Here is a 16,061-nt window from a genome sequence, read left to right as displayed (position 1 = left end):
CATAATGTAGCTTGCATTCATTCAGGGAGTTTAAATGTCAAATAAAAGTAAAGCATAGGTGGCCTTTAGAGGCCATCTAAAAATAAAATCTGAGCTACTTTGTTATATGACTGAGGGAACTTAGGATCATTGTTCCCACAAAACACAGTTATATCTCAAGACAGGAATAACTACTTGTTCTGTTGGAAATTTCCATTTCCTTCCCCACCTCAAAAAGCATAGGAAGAGGAAGCAGTTTTTAAGTTACTGTTCCATTAACTTGCAGCTTTGTCACAAACAGCACGCTGATGCAAGCTGTTTGGTACTGAGAATTCTTGAGTCTTTTGAAAGTGTTCAGGTTTTTTAATATTATTAGAAAATACTGATCTCATTTCCTGGGCAGACTCTAGCAAGCTGTGCAGTTATGGAGATTTAGATGTTTGTGCACTCCACCTGAACATAAATTCCTTACTTCTTTTATTGGGTGTTTTTCTCTGTCTCTGGATCTTGATAAGGAAATGTTTAATGCAAATATTAATTTTAGATCTTAATTGGAATTCCTATGCTACTTTGGTAAATTTTCTTGGAAGTGTGCCCCAAGTAATTTTAATAAATCAGGCATTGATCAGCACCATATACATATAATACTGTATAAATTCCCAGTAAAACTTGCTAAGTATTTTAATTGGCATAATTAATTTCTTTGTAAAGTTAAATTTGTTACATTTCTAATTACCATAAATCCTACTAAGGCTTAAATCCCATCCTAATTGGCATTCCCTCCTTGAACACAGTAGGGTGGTTCTCTTCTGGCATGGCAGATTTGTGTGTTAATACCAAGTTAACTTTCTGTTAGCACAGATATTTTTTCCCAAACAGAAAACTGGGTATTGGCTAGAAAAACATGCTTTGAGAGGCACCATGTTTTTTTCATCACTGTATCACTGCGTGCTTTAGGACACTCATCTTACTTACGTTACAGTTGATGGCATGTGATGATGACTTGGTCTCTTTCATACTTTCTCAATGTTTTGTTTCATTGGGGGGCATAAGGCATATAACACTGTATATAGAATATAGATAATTTTAAAAATATAATAGAGGGCAATATGAATAACTTCCTGTTTATAATTTTGTACACTGTTTACCTTTTGGGTTAAGTGCCTCATCTTAAGTATTGCTTACCTCATAATATTTGTACCTGAGAGATTTGATAACCTAGTGATTCTCATCTTTGTAAAAGATTAGTCAAATTTACATTGTTTATGAGAGTGTTCTGTGATTTCCTTGGTTGCATGATGCATACCTTCCGTAACAATACTGTGTACATAGATCTAAATAAATGTTTAGAGGTAACTGTCACATGTTTCACTTAATGGAGAAGAGGGTAGAATTATGCACAAGGAGCTAAAAATCACAAAACTGAAGTTATGATGCAATACTAAAATGTCTTTAAGTGGTGTTACCCTTGCACAGTGTTCTCAGGTGCAGGTGGATCTCAACAGATGAGTGCTTGCAAGGCAACTGTTTACCCTGAGGCTTTTTTTTTTTTTTTTGGGGGGGCGGGAGTGGGTGGGGGGAAAGTCATGCTGGCAAGTTGATCAGTTTCATAACTGGGTAGGCATCCTAAAAGGGGACCAGAATGCGCTTGTGGTCAAGTGATGTGGGGGCTGTGGTAATTGGGATTTGTTGGAGGTCCAAGCTGCTGATGACTTAACATCACTGTCCTTAGGTTAAATAGGTTTACTGCTCAGTTCACTACTTTTTATATATCCTAAGGCTTGTGTGTGTTTGGGATAGGTGGGTGAAATTATTTATGTGCTTTGATGGACAAGCAAGGTCTGGCGTGGCTTTGACCACAGTCCTGTCCCCTTGTCCCCTTCAGCAGGTCCACCCCTTGCTGCTTTGTTTCTAGCAAAGGCTGATCTGTTGAATTTTCAGTGAAATACTGTAAGGTTGCTGAAAATCTGGATGCACGTGTATTTTATAGCAAACATCGTAGTTCAACCAGTAGCTTAAAGAACAGCTTTAGCTGGCACCTTCTCTCGCTTCCTTTGGGGTTGGTGAGCGAGCTGTGAGGTCTGCTTAGTGTCTTTTACATGCCAGAAGGCTCATTTGTCGTGGGGTTCCCAAGGACTGAGCACTTTGGCCGGGATATCAGGTTGGGGGCTGCATAACAATTCGCAAAACTAATTCGCTGTGTGATACCTTAATGAGTGTTGTAGTGCAAAGTGTTCTGTGTGGGTGCATTAAGGAGAATGAGAAGGGGAACTTGAATTCTGAGCAGATACTGTATGCTGGGAGCATTTGATACAGGCTTGTCTTCATCCTTTATGGTACTTGTGTATTGAGATTATTAAGTGTATATATTACTAGAGAGCTGCTGGGCTTGATCTAAAGACTGCTAGAGAGAGCAAATACAGCACTAGGGAAGTTGTTTATTTTCATGTTTGTAGTCCTCAATGTTTTTATTTCTGATAAGAGTTTGAGGTATTAGAAGACTAACCTCCAAATAGCATTTGGCTTCTAAATTAAGGGAGAAAGTATAAGAAATAACTATGGTTAGAAGTTAAAGCCTGAAAAAGTGCTTGTGGTCAAGGAGATGCATCTTCAATCTGCCCGATTCCTTCAAAATACCATGTTTCCTACTTTTGTCGTCTTCACAGCTAGCCAAAGATGCTTGTGATGTTTTTGTAGGCAATAGGAGACTTTTCAAACGTGGTGAAGAGGAAATTAGGAGTATGGTTGGAGGTGGCAAGGAAGCAGAAATGTGTGGATTTTTTTTTTTTCCTTTGTTTGGTTTTGCAGTGCTGGGAGCAGTGAAACGGCTGCGTAGTGGAATTTGTAGGCCAGGAACCTGTGGCTGCTTTCCTGTCACACTTCTGTAGGAACGTCTTATATAGGCTTGGCTTGGGGGCAGATGTCTGGTGCTGGTTAAATCCTGCGTGGGGGAAACACCCTGATGGAATTGGCATAGCTGCTTTTGTGGCCGTGGTGCTTTTTTAGGTATGGCATTCGAAATACTATGTGCGTACAAGGAATGTCAGAAGTAGTAAAATGAGAAGACTTCCTATGTCCAGAGGATTAACTAACAACTTCACCTGCAGCAAACTCCACTTCTGAGAAAGTTACAGGTTGGTGTTTTCTTTTAACTGCCAGCTTGTAACTGGATTTAGAAGAGTATTTTTGAGATATGCCAATAAAATATTTAGGTACTGACTCAAATATCAGCCCTTTGCATAGTATAAAATTAACTTGTGTTATGGAACATGAGTATTTATCGCTAAATTTAATTCCTAGCTTAGTTTGGCATGAAGGCAGGTGCATTCTGTGCATCTTAATTACTCACTTCTAGGTTTCTTAAAGATTTGGCTCTGTGATACCAAACAGATCTTTTCCTGTGGCTGACACTTTGAAGGGTCTTTTTTACTTGGCTATTTGTTAATAAAGTGCCTTCACACCATGCATTTTTGCATGCAGTGAAAATGAAGTGATTTGTTCTATGTGTAATTCTCAAAACAAGTATTTCTTCTAAAGTGCAGGAGAGCATTCCCCTGCTTGATGGCAGCATGTTGCGAAGGTGGTTTAGAACACAGAATTACGTGTAACATCTTTTTTCCTGGAGCCTTTAGTTACAGAATGGTTGTCTTGATACTGAATTTCCAATAAAGCTCCCTTGAAGAATTGCGTGTGAAAATGTTCAAGGAAGGAATAAGGTTTCTTTTTCAGTGCTGAATGGGAGAATTATGTTGTGTAAACGACATTGTGGATGCACTGTTCTTCCCCTGCCCTCTGCTCTTCCTCACTGCCACCTTCAAGGCTTGGCATGCTTTATGCCTGAAATAAAGAAGGAAGGGTGTTATTAAAAAACACATGTACAGAACTATGCCTGGAGAAAGTTTGATCAGTCGGCTGTATAAAGAAGCATTTTGCTGCAGTGGTTGGATACTAAGCAGCATGGATCGTTCTGTGCTTTATCCTTAGGTGCTTTTCTTGTGCTGCTGTTTGCTACCCGGGTGTTGTGGTGCAGGCTGACCCCACGCTGAGCTCTGAACTGCCGGGCACGGAGCAGGGCCAGCGTACAGGCCCCGTCCTGGGGAGCTGCCGCCAGCATGTGCAGGGTGCAGGGAGGCTTATTGCAGCCACTTCTGGTCTCCTTTGTAAAAGTACTTGTTTTACTGTTATCAGAAAGCTGAGCAGAATAGCGGAAATAAGTAACCTAAATTACCTTTCTGAATATGGAACCTTGCTAAAAATGTGTATATGTAAACTTTTTTTCCCCCCGTAATAAGTTTATGTGATAAGATCATATTTTTTACAAATCTGTGTTGAGTGGTACTTCTGCCTCTTCATTAACTTTTGGTAATCTTCAAAATTTTGTTGTTTTTTGGTTTGTGGGTGTTTTTTAGTTGGTTTTGGTTTTCTTTGAATATTGGTAGAGTTTTGAAAGTTTTTCACTTGGTCTTTCTTTGTTGAGATGCAGGGTATTGCTGAAACATGCGCAGGGAGGGTGCAGGGATAACGTGCCACAGCACCGCTTGTTGCTGCGTTGGTGAAATGTTGCATGAGCACAGCTACCTGCGGCTGTGGCTGGCCTAGAAGGGGGTCTTACTTCTCCATGCATGGTGCTGGGTGGGTGCTGCTGGTCTCAGTCCAGTGGCTACAGCTTTTTGTACTGCAGCTGGCCTCGTTCAAATGTGAAAAGCAGCGGGTTTTTTCTTGCCAGAAATCTGTTTGCAGCAGCAGACTATTCCACAGCACGCTGGCTGCTGGGCAGCAGCTGGGGGCAGCTCTGCTGGCAGATGTGGGTGCCCCGGGGTGCTCCGGGTCCCCTGGGTGCCGGTCCCACAGCCCCACCGCCCCGCAGCTGGGCCTGCCTGGGCCCGTGCCCCTGCCGTGTTGTCTGGGGACAGAGTTTTTAGCAGGGGCTGTAGCGACGGGACAAGGGCGATGGGTCAAAGTGGAACGGGACATTTAGACTGGATCTTAGGAAGAAATTGTTCCCTGTGAAGGCAGTGACACACTGGCACCGGCTGCCCGGGGCAGCTGTGGGTGCCCTATCCCCGGCAATGCCCACGGCCAGGCCGGGGCTTGGAGCCACCTGGGCTGGGGGGAGGTGGCCCTGCCCGGGGCAGGGGGTGGGCCCGGGGGGGCTTTAGGGTCCCTCCCGGCCCGAGCCCTGCTGTGGTAAGGCAGCCTTGGCCAGCGGCGCCGGGATGGACCCGTTCCGGTGGACGTGGAGGCCCCTGTCCTGCCCTCCCCGCCGGCCCGAGGCCGCGTCGCGGCTGTGCCGCCCACCCCCAGCAGGTGGCGCTGCCGGCCCGGCGGAGCCTGCGGGCCCGAGGCCCGGCGGAGGGGGGACACCGGGAGGTGCTGCTGGGGCTTGTTCCGAACGGACCCCAGGAAAAGGCAATCAAGAAAAATTCCCTAATTGCTGAGGCGGGCGGCGGACTCCGCTGGGCCCGGGAGCGGTGCTGAGGCGCCGGAGTGCGGGCGCGGGCGGGCGGAGCGGCCAGTGAGCCGCCGTGTGGCGGCCGCCTGCGCCCCGACGGTCGGCGGAGGCTCCCGGCGGGGGCTGCGGGGACTCCCGGCGAGGCCGGGCTCTGGGAAGGGAGCGCTCACCGGGAGCGCCCAGCGAGGGGGCGGCGCGGCACCGGCTGCCCGGGGCAGCTGTGGGTGCCCCGTCCCCAGCAGTGCCCAAGGCCAGGCTGGGGCTTGGAGCCACCTGGGCTGGGGGGAGGTGGCTCAGCCTGGGGCAGGGGGTGGCCGGGGGGCCTTAGAGGTGCCTCCCGGCCCGAGCCCTGCTGCGATCCCAGGGCCACCGGGCAGAGTTCCCGTCTGGGCACTGCTGCTGGGATCTCAGCGACCCCGTGGTTCCTGATACTCGATGCTCTAAAACAGTAAGAAAAAAGATGGGGGAAAAAGAAAAGTACGTTGATTAAAAATAAATAACGGTGAAAGCCAGAAGACCCTATGTGCAGGTGAATAACTTCAAGTGAAACTTTAGCTAGCACCCCACCAATTTTTGCAGGGGAGGTGGAGGAAACCCAGAGCTGTTACCGTCCGTGTGCGGGCACCCCTGTGCTCCGGCACCCCTTGCCGGTGCTGGGCTGAAGCTGTGCACCAGGCTGGTTTAGGGGGTCACACATGGAGCAGGGCTCAGCGGGCCCTGTGGATCCTTCCCAGCTCAAGATCCACGATGGTTCTGCACTCTGATTTGAGAGGGACAGTCACAGAAAGTGACGGATGGTGCAGGACAACGTGTGACTTGTCTAGTGCCACGTGAAGGTTCCGTCTGCATATATAATTTAAAAAAAAAAAAAAGCTTTAGGTGAATTATAGTCAACTGGAATAAGTAGTTTACGCAAGCTGATCAAATAAAAAAAAATAATCAAAATACCCCAAATTAGCACTCAGTGCTCAGATTTGAAAAATACGTACCGTGTAGTGCTTCCCTGTCAAGCAGGGGCTGGGACAAGGCTGGAAGCTGCTCAGCATCCTGCCAGGCTTGTGCATAAATCATGTTCCTGTTGCATTCAGTTGGAACAGCAGGGTGTTGCAAAGGCTTAGGTGATTAATTTAAGTTCAATTAATTATGCAACCTTAAAATATATAATCTGAACCTTGTATGTTCTGGAACTTGGCAAGTGTGAAATTTGGTCTTCAGTTTGTCTTTTGTGTTGAGTTTTGCACCGGTTTGTTGTTTCCTTTTCCCACTACTGCCAGTGGTGGAATATGAACACTTAAAAGGAAAAAAAAAAAGCCCCAAACCCGTCCCACCAAGTGACTATGTGTGGGTGATACTGCTGGCGTTGTTATGATCAGAAACAAACCTCTGAAACAAACGCTCTGCTTCAGTCCTTGCTGCTGTGCTGCTGACTGAAGCCCAGCACAGATAATTGGTGTGCCAGTGTTTACAGAGAGATTTTTCTTGCTGATCACCTTACTGAAAATATTAGTCTTGTATTCTTATGCCAGAATCAGAAATTGGAGGTTTGCCAGATACTTGCCAAAATTATTTTTCCCTGATAAAGCGTGTTCTATCTTTTGTCATTTATTTTCAGAGTGCTGCAGAATGTAAAGGTCTGGAGAAAACCAACCTGAATTCAGTAGCAGAAGGTTTTGCCTGTATTTCTTTTAGTAGAAACCTGAGTTTTAATTAAACAGAAACTATCCCAGTTAATCCTTCCCATGGTGTCCACTTGTACAGCTTACGAAACTTGCCCTGAAGTTCAGCAGGTGCCTCCTGCCACCTGTTTGCAGCCCTCTGCTTGAATGGAGATGCAGATGGAAGTCAGGAGCCATCGCTGCTGTTACCCATCAGGTACACCTCTTCTCAGTGGCAATGGGGTTATTAAATAAGATTTGATCATTGTTTAATTAGGATGCGATTAACTTAAGGACATTATTCACAATGGGTGTGAGCGCTGTGGATGTGTGTGTGCATATATTTATGCAAAGGTGAGCACATATGCAACTGGCTCCACAAAAATTCTTGCGATCAAGAAATTATGCTACGTAAGATTAAATTCATAAAACTCAGTCTAGACAATACACAATTATAGAGGATGCACATTACAGGAGTTTTAAAATGTCAAACGTAGTCCTATGTTGGATACTAATGATGCTGAGGAATCTGCAGCTGTCTGTATTGGATGCGAGTAGAACCAGTCCTTGGAGAGTGGGAAATGGCAGGAACTGCCTCTAACTATTGTAATCTACAAGATTATCCCATTAATCATATTTTTCTCCAGGAGTACCTTGGTTCTAACTCTAAGTGTTGTTTTTCCCTTGGTGCATCACATGCAAAAAAATGCCTCTAATTGAAAACAACACAGAGACAAAACCAAAATGTGTGCTGGGTTCTAGCCGGGCTGGGTTCCACTGGGACTGAAAGGATGGCACACGCAGACCCCCAGCTGACTGCATCGTCAGTGTCCTTCCACACCTGTAAAATGTTGTTTTTTGATTTGTGTTGCCAGTATTCTCAGCATACAGAAGGGGCTGACACTGCTGTTCCAACAGAACAAGGACCCGGTTTAGGAGAGGGAGATGGCAGAGGTGCTTTATTCAGGGCCTGCGTTCTGTGCAGGGGTGAAGACAGTGGGAGGTGCAGGTAAATCTATGGAAGTCCTCAAAAATACGGCACAGGGAAAGCCAGAGTTGCTATCAGTGAATGAATGTGACTAGCTCTGGCTTGATTACCATAGTATTTCCTTTCAGCCGTGCTGTAGCAGCTACATTTGATCCCCCAAATTTCTGCTCTGTTTGGAGACATGAAAAGGAGAGCAAATGATACATATCCAGTAAGAAGGTTAACTTGTATGATTTTGCATGTCCGTGTTGTTTTAAATTAATTCACCGGAATTTCAGAGGTGTCTGAACTATGTGTCTCTATTGGGTGCTCTGACAGATTGCCTAATTGTTTTTTGTCATTCAGATCTGTAACTGCCAGTGTGAATCTACATTTAGATGGATTACCCAAAACCTGCCTGCTGTTGGCAGGACCTCTGGTGTGAGGTGGAGGTGGGAATAACTTTCTTTTTATTCCTCTGTCTGTACACGTAGCCATGAAGAGCAGCTCTCCCCACTGATCCCTTCCAGCCTGCCTGTTGCCTTTTGTTTTGCAGGCTGCACCTCTGTTTTGAACAGACCCCTGCAAGACTGACAGCTTAATCCTGGCACGTTCCTCTGAAGGGTGACTGCCTGTGCAAGCCAGCCTCTCCCGCTTGCCACTCCCGTGCTCCGCAGGCTCCGTGGCAGCCGGAGCACTGATGGTAGGTGTGTAACTTGCTCTGTGCCTTGATACCAATGTTGGGGTGGGGAAGGTCTTCCTGGGTTCCTGGCAACACCTTCCTGGCTCCAGTGCTGAAAGCTGGTGTGTCCAAGGCTGTCAGAGAGATGTTGCTGGTGTCGGCATTGTAATTGCATTGGAGAAGGGAAAGCTGTTCCTTGGCCAAGGAGGAAAGCTCTTTGCTGTGGTATTGCTGCTCCCAGCATTCAAAAACTGAGTTAGAGGCACTCCCTAGAAAGCAATAGGTTGATAAATAATAGGTAGCATTTAAAACCCACGTGCTCTGTTGTATTTGGCCCTGTAGAACAAGCTTCCATTTTTAAATGTTTTCTCTTTGTGCTGTGAGCACATATTAAAGATCAGTTGATGGGGGCAGCTGGGGCTGTAAAGGGCCACCAAATACTAGACTGCAGCACAAGTGACCAATGCTGGACTCGTGTGCTTCCTGCACCGCAGCCTGTGAAGGGAAGGTTAAAAACCCAGGCAGGCAGTGGCTGTTCTGATGCACTTAGGCTACTGCCTCTGTGAAACCCTCATCCTTCTGCCTGGTCAGGGCACTCTGAATTCTGTCTCTGCATCTCCTGTCCTAATGCACTTTTAACCACAGTCATAGATGCTTCAGCAAAGTACATATTTTGTTAAAAAACTCCAAGTGTCCCGAAAGCTGAGGATTAATTCCATAGGCTGCAGCTTTCTATCCTTCCTGTTCCCCAGGAGCTGTCTGCACCCTCCACGTATCTCCCTGGTTAGCACGGCTACCCGTGCAGTTTTGTTAGGGGATTTCTCTCCCCTGCAGCTCCTCTCGTGCCCAGGCTAGCAGGGGAAAAGCAAACTTGCCTTCCTGTCAGTCCGAGCGCTGCCGGCCATGGAGCAAACGGGCTGGCAGATACCGTGTCAGTGCTTTGTGCTGCACACAGGCCTCTTCCCTTGTGAAATGACCTGCTGGTTTGGATGCCTGGCCCTCACTGGATCCCGTCCCAGCAGCTCACTGCCACACGCTGTCACTGCTAACAGCAAATTGTCCATCCAGTCAGGCCGTCTCTGAGCCAGATTCCAAACAAATGTGTTCAGTGGGGCTGGTCAGGTCCCTGTGTCACTGTGTTGTGCCATCAGTGTGTTCTTAGCTGAATCCAGCCAGAAACCCCCAAAACTTCACAAACCTGTATTACTCCTGTTACTTCCCATTCCCAGACCCAAGTTCTTCCAATAGAAGTCAGCCTTCCTTTCCTCAAAATTAGCAAAATGAAAATTAACTTGGTACATATGCGTGAGTTTGCGAAGAGCAGAGTACTTGTGTGGTGCTGATACAACAGATAAACCACAACATTTATTAGCAAATGTTTCTGGATGCAGGGAGTTCTGCTGAATAGACACCCCTGCAGCTGTTGGGGAACATATGGGGACATTTCTGGGAGAGGTCAGGGCCTCAGATCCCAACCAGGAACTGAAGCAAGAGCTGACAACGATCATAGCGCAACCTCAATAATGCGCTCACACAGGTGTGAGAGTCATGTGTGTGTACACATATATATACACACGTATCTATATAAATGCTTATGTGTGTGTAATATATATACAGAACAAAAATCCCTATGGTCAAGTTACAGAAATACTTGAAAATCATGAATAAACCCAAATGCATTCAATACAGTTATCAGACACCAATAATCTTAGTTAAGCATTATTTTTTGAACGCTGTGGCTCTGCTGCACTGGTGGTGAGTTCTGCCTGAGCAAGCAGTCTCCTTCATTTTGAGTTTTGTAATACAGGGCAGGCAGGAAAAAACAAGCATGTTGAATCCGAGGCATGTCGTGTTGGGTCTGTGTTGGAGGTGTGAATGTGAGTGCAGATGAAATGATCCTGGTACCTTGTGTGTTTTCTTTCTCAGAACAAAGTGTCCAGCTGGAAAGTCTTCAGTGATTCAGGAGGCGGCTGTGGCCATAACCCCTTCAACGCCAAATGTGTGGAACGTGGAGCTGCTTCTAGGTGTATGTGCGTCTGCAGTATGCAGTTAAGGCTGTAGTATGTCTCTCATCTTGGTGTGTCAATGTGTCTTTTCATATTTTTCACTCTTTTCCCTTTCCTCTAAGTTTTCTGTGTCCTTGGTTCTGGAGGAGTTATGTGGAAGTGGTGGTAAAGCAGCTGGCTGTAGGGCACGCAGTAATGCTCAGCGACCCACAGAGCCAGCAGCAGGTACCTGTGCAGGTGAGCTCCTGGTAACTTTGGTTTTAACCTGAGTGCTGATATACACAGGGACAGGAGCACTTCAAAGGGTAATGGGGTAAATGTGGGGTTCTTCAGAGAAACCACTTTTTGGCCTCTTGCTGAAAGCTCCCTGTCTTCTCGTGGGAAGCCCTGACTGTGGCTGCCCTGCAGCCCCTCCTTGTCCGAGTCGCTGCACTGAAATGCCTCCTTGGAGGGATCTGAGAGGATCTGGCAGGGTCCAGAAGCAGGACAGGGAAAGAGGCCTTGGTCACCTCTTTGGTAAAGTTACCTTCTGCTCTGCTTCCCTTGTGCTTGCCGTTCAGCAGAGGCCTGGGGGGTTTGATGTTCAGGTAGAAGGACCGGCTGGAATTCATCCCATAGATGTTGGGTGAGTTGCCAGGGTTGGTGGGTCTGGAAGGGATGGGGCTAATATGCAGATCATCTCTTTGTTCCTTGATAGTCGAGCTCTACCAGCAGAGTAGGCTGCCTGCAGTAACTAGGTTTTGGCAGCAGGAGTGTGGATTCCCTCAGCAGAGGAGAGAGTCGTGGTCTTGGCTTGCTCTGCTAAGTGTTACCATATTTCTTCCAACTTCCATTTCCTCTGGGCTGAGTTTCAGCTCAGCTTTCTTCCTCCAGATGCTCGTATCTCACAGACATCTCATTACTTGTGATGAAACTCGTTGAACCAGATGAGAAGATGGTGTGTATTCAAACACCCATGTCAACTTGGTGGCATTGGAGATTTAGTCCCAGATCTTGAGGAGGAGGAGGAGCAGGGGACTGCAGCACTTCACACGTCTCTGGACAGTAAAAATCGTCTTCTGTTCCCTGCAGTCTGTCAAAAGGGAAGTGAACCGAACCATCCTCTTCAGCTGTGTCTTATGTGGGAATAAGTAATAGGCATGGTGCTCAAAAGCCCAGGTCAGGTCCCATTTAGCTCTGAGAACTGCCTGTCCTCAGCCATGAATTGCTCACAGGATCCAGCCAACATGATTAAAAGATCCTTCACCCCTCGGTGTGAGCAGGATGGCATACAACCTGCAGTCTGCTAATACACAGGAATAATATTACAATATATTAGTGCCAAGCCCTGAAATGTGGGTGTCCTGGTTAGATCATCAGTTCAGCTCCAGTAGACACTGAAGTGCCCAAGTTACTGGTTTACACACGTGACGTGAATTTCCCAAGTAGCTGTTCAGGAGGCCAGCTTTGGGCTCCCTCTGTGTGTTCCCCCTAAATCTGAGTTTTTCCTTGGATTCACAATGTTTGACAGCCCAAGCAAAACTGCAAGAGCTCAAATGGATTTGAAGCCTTGGTCATGCAAACGGCTAATGTTTGCTATTCTGGACGTTAATTTCATAAAATTAATCTAACACATCTTGAGGGAAATTAGTGCATGCAGATGCTATCATTTATCACAATTATTTTAAAAGCCCTAATCTAGCACTTCATCGAATTCTTCACATCCACTTGCATGTCAAGCACTGCAGGAGCATCTCTGCCCATGGAAGCGTCTCATCCTTCTGCAGGGGTGGCTGGTGAGGCATGGGGGCAGCAGGGCTCAGCCCCCCTTTCACCTCCAGGGAGGCAGCGTGGGGTGCTCTGGTGGTGCCAGGGTGGGGGATTATTGCCGCCCCATGTCAGCTGTAGCAACCTTGGTCACTGTCCGTGCGGTCCCTCTCTTTTCAATACAAGGTAGGAGGTACCTGCCTTGTTGCCTGTCTCTGTGCTCTAGTGAGTGCCTTTACAGGCCTGGCTGCAGGTGTAAGCTGTGAATTTTTTTCAGACCTGGGCAGGGAACATGCTTCTGGTCCCACTGTGGTTTTCCAGGTTCCAACAATGCTGTTAGCCCAAATCAGGGCAAAAAAATTTCCTATGAATCAATAAACTGAAGAAGAAAAATCTTGAAAGCTATCAAAATGTGCCTGTATTAACCCTGTCACACTTAATTTGAATTTTGACTTTTAGAGAAAAAAAATAATTAACTAAATATGTCTTGAAAAGCTGTTGGCTTGGAAAAGCTGAAAATGTCAGTTATCCCTGAAAGAAAGAAGAATACAGACAGGAAAGTACTTCCATTTTGTGAGTCTTTCGTTTAACTGAATAAGCTTTCAGCAGTGATTTCATTTGTTTGGCAAGAACCTCCTGCTCATGTCCACTTTGTACTGTTTCGATGCAATGGAGCAATGCTCCTCTGCCATAGGCTAGGTGATGCTCTCCACAGCGCCCAGAGGTGTGTGTGGGGCAGGGGGTTGCTGCTGGGATGCTCACACCAACAGCCACCGTTCCCCCAGGTGCTGGCAGGGAGGTGGAAGCCAGGGGCTGAGAGCAGCGAGGGCTGGTGCTGGAGCAGCCACCGAAGTCTGCTGATGTGAGGTACGGGTCATGCTTTGCATTAATCCACACGGCTTGCTTCGGGCTTGTAAGTCTCAGGGCCTGTGGATTGGGCTGATAAACAATTACCTGGCACATCACAGAATCCTCCGTTGAAGGCTATAAGTGTGTCAGGGTACAGTAGTCCTTTATTATTGTGGAGTGAAATAAAGATGTGATTTCAGATGTCATACTTTGGATATTCAATCAGCACTTGCAATATCATGCATAAACAATAAATTACCATGTGATGTAATTAAATATATTTCTGCTTCCAGTACAGGAGGCAGAGGGGAAAAAAGAAAAGCTAAATTCAGAAATTCAATCAAACAGCTTGATTTTTCAAAGGCACAAAGCACCTGAGAGTTCCCGGTGACTCCTCATTTTAGCAGAGATTTTCCTCTACATAAAGAACTCATGATAATGAGCTGTGAGGCTGAATGGTTAAAACGATTATCCCCAAGAAATTCCCAGAGCTTTTTTCAGCAAGTCAGAGCAGTTAAAGCTGGCAGAAAAGAAATAATTTGAACAATTTTTCATTGGAAAATACACTTTTGATGAAACTGAAATAGTTTATGGGAACATTGCACTTCTCATAAAATTTTCAGGGAAAGAATTTCAAAAGGACTCACAAAATGGAAAATTACCTTTCTGATTGATTTTAGGATTGCATTTTCTGCTATCTAAAATAACGTATAATGGTTAAAGTGCTTCATTTCCATAAGGTCATGTTGATATTTTCAAACTGAAATATTTGGCAGTTTCCATGACACAAATAGTTTTAGTATTTCGATTTTCCTGATTCCATGCAAAGCTAAATTTTGCCATGGAGGAATTCTTCTAAAGGCAAAAGTGTCACTTTTTCTGGATGCACTTATTTATTATGGTGTCACACTGCCTACCCTTCATGCACACATTGTGTGAGTCTTGCTTGGCTTGATGCTTTGAAGGCTAACGCAAGGTGGACTGCCATTACGTGGTTACTGACCCCTGCTCTGCAAGCACTCTTAGGAAAAATAAAAAATCTGTCTTCCTAGTATGCTTTTTATTAAAAAAAAAAAATCAAGAAAGACTTTAAAAACAACTGATGTTGCTGCTTTAGGTTTCTGTCTGAGGGAGTGTGTAAGCATGGATGTAACATCAAGCTGGTCAGTCATCCTGCTGCCCTTGATGGGGCTCCATCATCGTACCTGGGTAAGTGCTGGCCCATACTGGGGAGCTGGCAGATTCGTCTCAATTACACTGGCTTTCTGATCACTTCTCAATGCTCAAACTGGATTGCCGCTTTTCAGTCCCTCTTGGTCTGTCTTGTGCCAACATGTTACTTTCATTGCTGACACGTTACATGTGGAAAGGAATGGTTTCTTTTGAAACCCCTGTGAACGTATAGAGTTGAGATGTGTTAGTACAAAAATGAAAACAAACTCTGTGCTTCCAAGCTGTGTAATTGGAGAACAAGATGCTAACAGTCCTCAAAAATGCAGGCTTTTGCCTAAATGACATGCTTTGTGGGAGTAATTAATTTGTTTTTAATTATTATCTAACTTGTGAAGAAATGTTCTGAAGAAGTTGTATCTTCAGCACAAGCCTTTCAACTTTTTTCTTTAAGATAAATTTCTTCTTTAGACTTGCACCATTTTATATTTTGTATGATAACACCAACAGGAGACTCCTTAGCAAAAGTCACTGCTTACAATTTTTGCCTTTAAGGCTATCTCATAATTATGTATTTAACTAATCAACACTCCAGAACCTCCAGATGCAACAGATACAGGGTTTGTGAATTATTTCCCTATATACATCTTAATTTTCTAGCAGCAGCTGTAATTTATGGGATTCCATGCGGACTAGCAGGGCTAATGATGAGCAAATGTGTTTTTAGAGTTTTACCGGGTGCAAATGCCGGTGTATGGTGAAGGGATGAAAACAGATGACTTCTGAGCATCAAAGCTCCCGCCTCTTGTCTGTAAATGCTCCCAAATCCCAGGTCAGCAAAGCAGAGCTTTGGCATCATTACGAGTAAAACTCCTGGCCCTGTTTTGCCAGCAGGACAAAGCCTCAGCAGTGGATTTTCACTCGTGAACCCCCAGATCATCAAAACAAATGATCTGAATCTGCCTGAGCTGCGTTGGTTTATAGATGAGTATCTGTGCATTAGGATGCCAGTCTGCTACTGGGATGTGGTTTATTTTCAAGCAGGAATTCTTTAAGAGTTTTATTTGAGTCACGTTTTATAAAAAGTCACGCTTTCCCAAATGTACCCCCTCGGAGCAGATACTCCTGTGGTATGTTTTGCAAATGCTCAGAGTTCAAACAGCGCTTGGTCTGCATTAAGGCTCCTGTCATACGAAGTACTGACCTATATTGCAGATGGTGAAGGCTTTTGTTTTCTGAAATAGCTGCCCGCTGGAGAAATGCAGGTCTGAGTGAGCAGGAGTCATGGTGGTTTAACTCCAGCAAAGCAGTCATGTGTAACTAATACTGTATTATTAACACTGAGGGAAATTTTCAACTTTCAGCATCTGGACAAAAAAACAGACAATAAAAATTGCTTGGTGACTTTTTCTAACCTTTGTAACATGTATTTTACTCACCAAGACCACTGCCTCTCCACTTTGCGGTCTCAGGCAGTGAAACAGAGAGATTATAAGTATGCCATTCACTGGGAAAATGCCTTTTCTTTTTTTTTTTTTTTTTTCCTTTCCTCAAG

General features: G+C 45.4%; 1 long non-coding RNA gene across 3 annotated transcripts; it reads left to right on the top strand.

The window, feature by feature from the left end:
• Window positions 1-7,055: 7,055 nt before the first annotated feature.
• Window positions 7,056-16,019, top strand: LOC129782816 (uncharacterized). Of its 3 annotated transcripts, XR_008744939.1 has the most exons (4): window positions 7,056-7,303; window positions 8,610-8,756; window positions 10,662-13,354; window positions 14,454-16,019. It is a non-coding gene; the product is annotated as an uncharacterized LOC129782816 (long non-coding RNA). The 3 variants fall into 3 exon arrangements; XR_008744938.1 differs by having other exon boundaries at window positions 10,662-16,019; XR_008744940.1 differs by lacking the exon at window positions 7,056-7,303 and adding an exon at window positions 8,381-8,505 and having other exon boundaries at window positions 10,662-16,019.
• Window positions 16,020-16,061: the final 42 nt, after the last annotated feature.

Source organism: Falco peregrinus, chromosome Z (assembly GCF_023634155.1).
Source record: "Falco peregrinus isolate bFalPer1 chromosome Z, bFalPer1.pri, whole genome shotgun sequence".
Lineage (NCBI taxonomy): Eukaryota > Metazoa > Chordata > Aves > Falconiformes > Falconidae > Falco > Falco peregrinus.
Note: the sequence above shows the minus strand (reverse complement) of the source record. Positions and strands in the feature narration are given on the sequence as shown.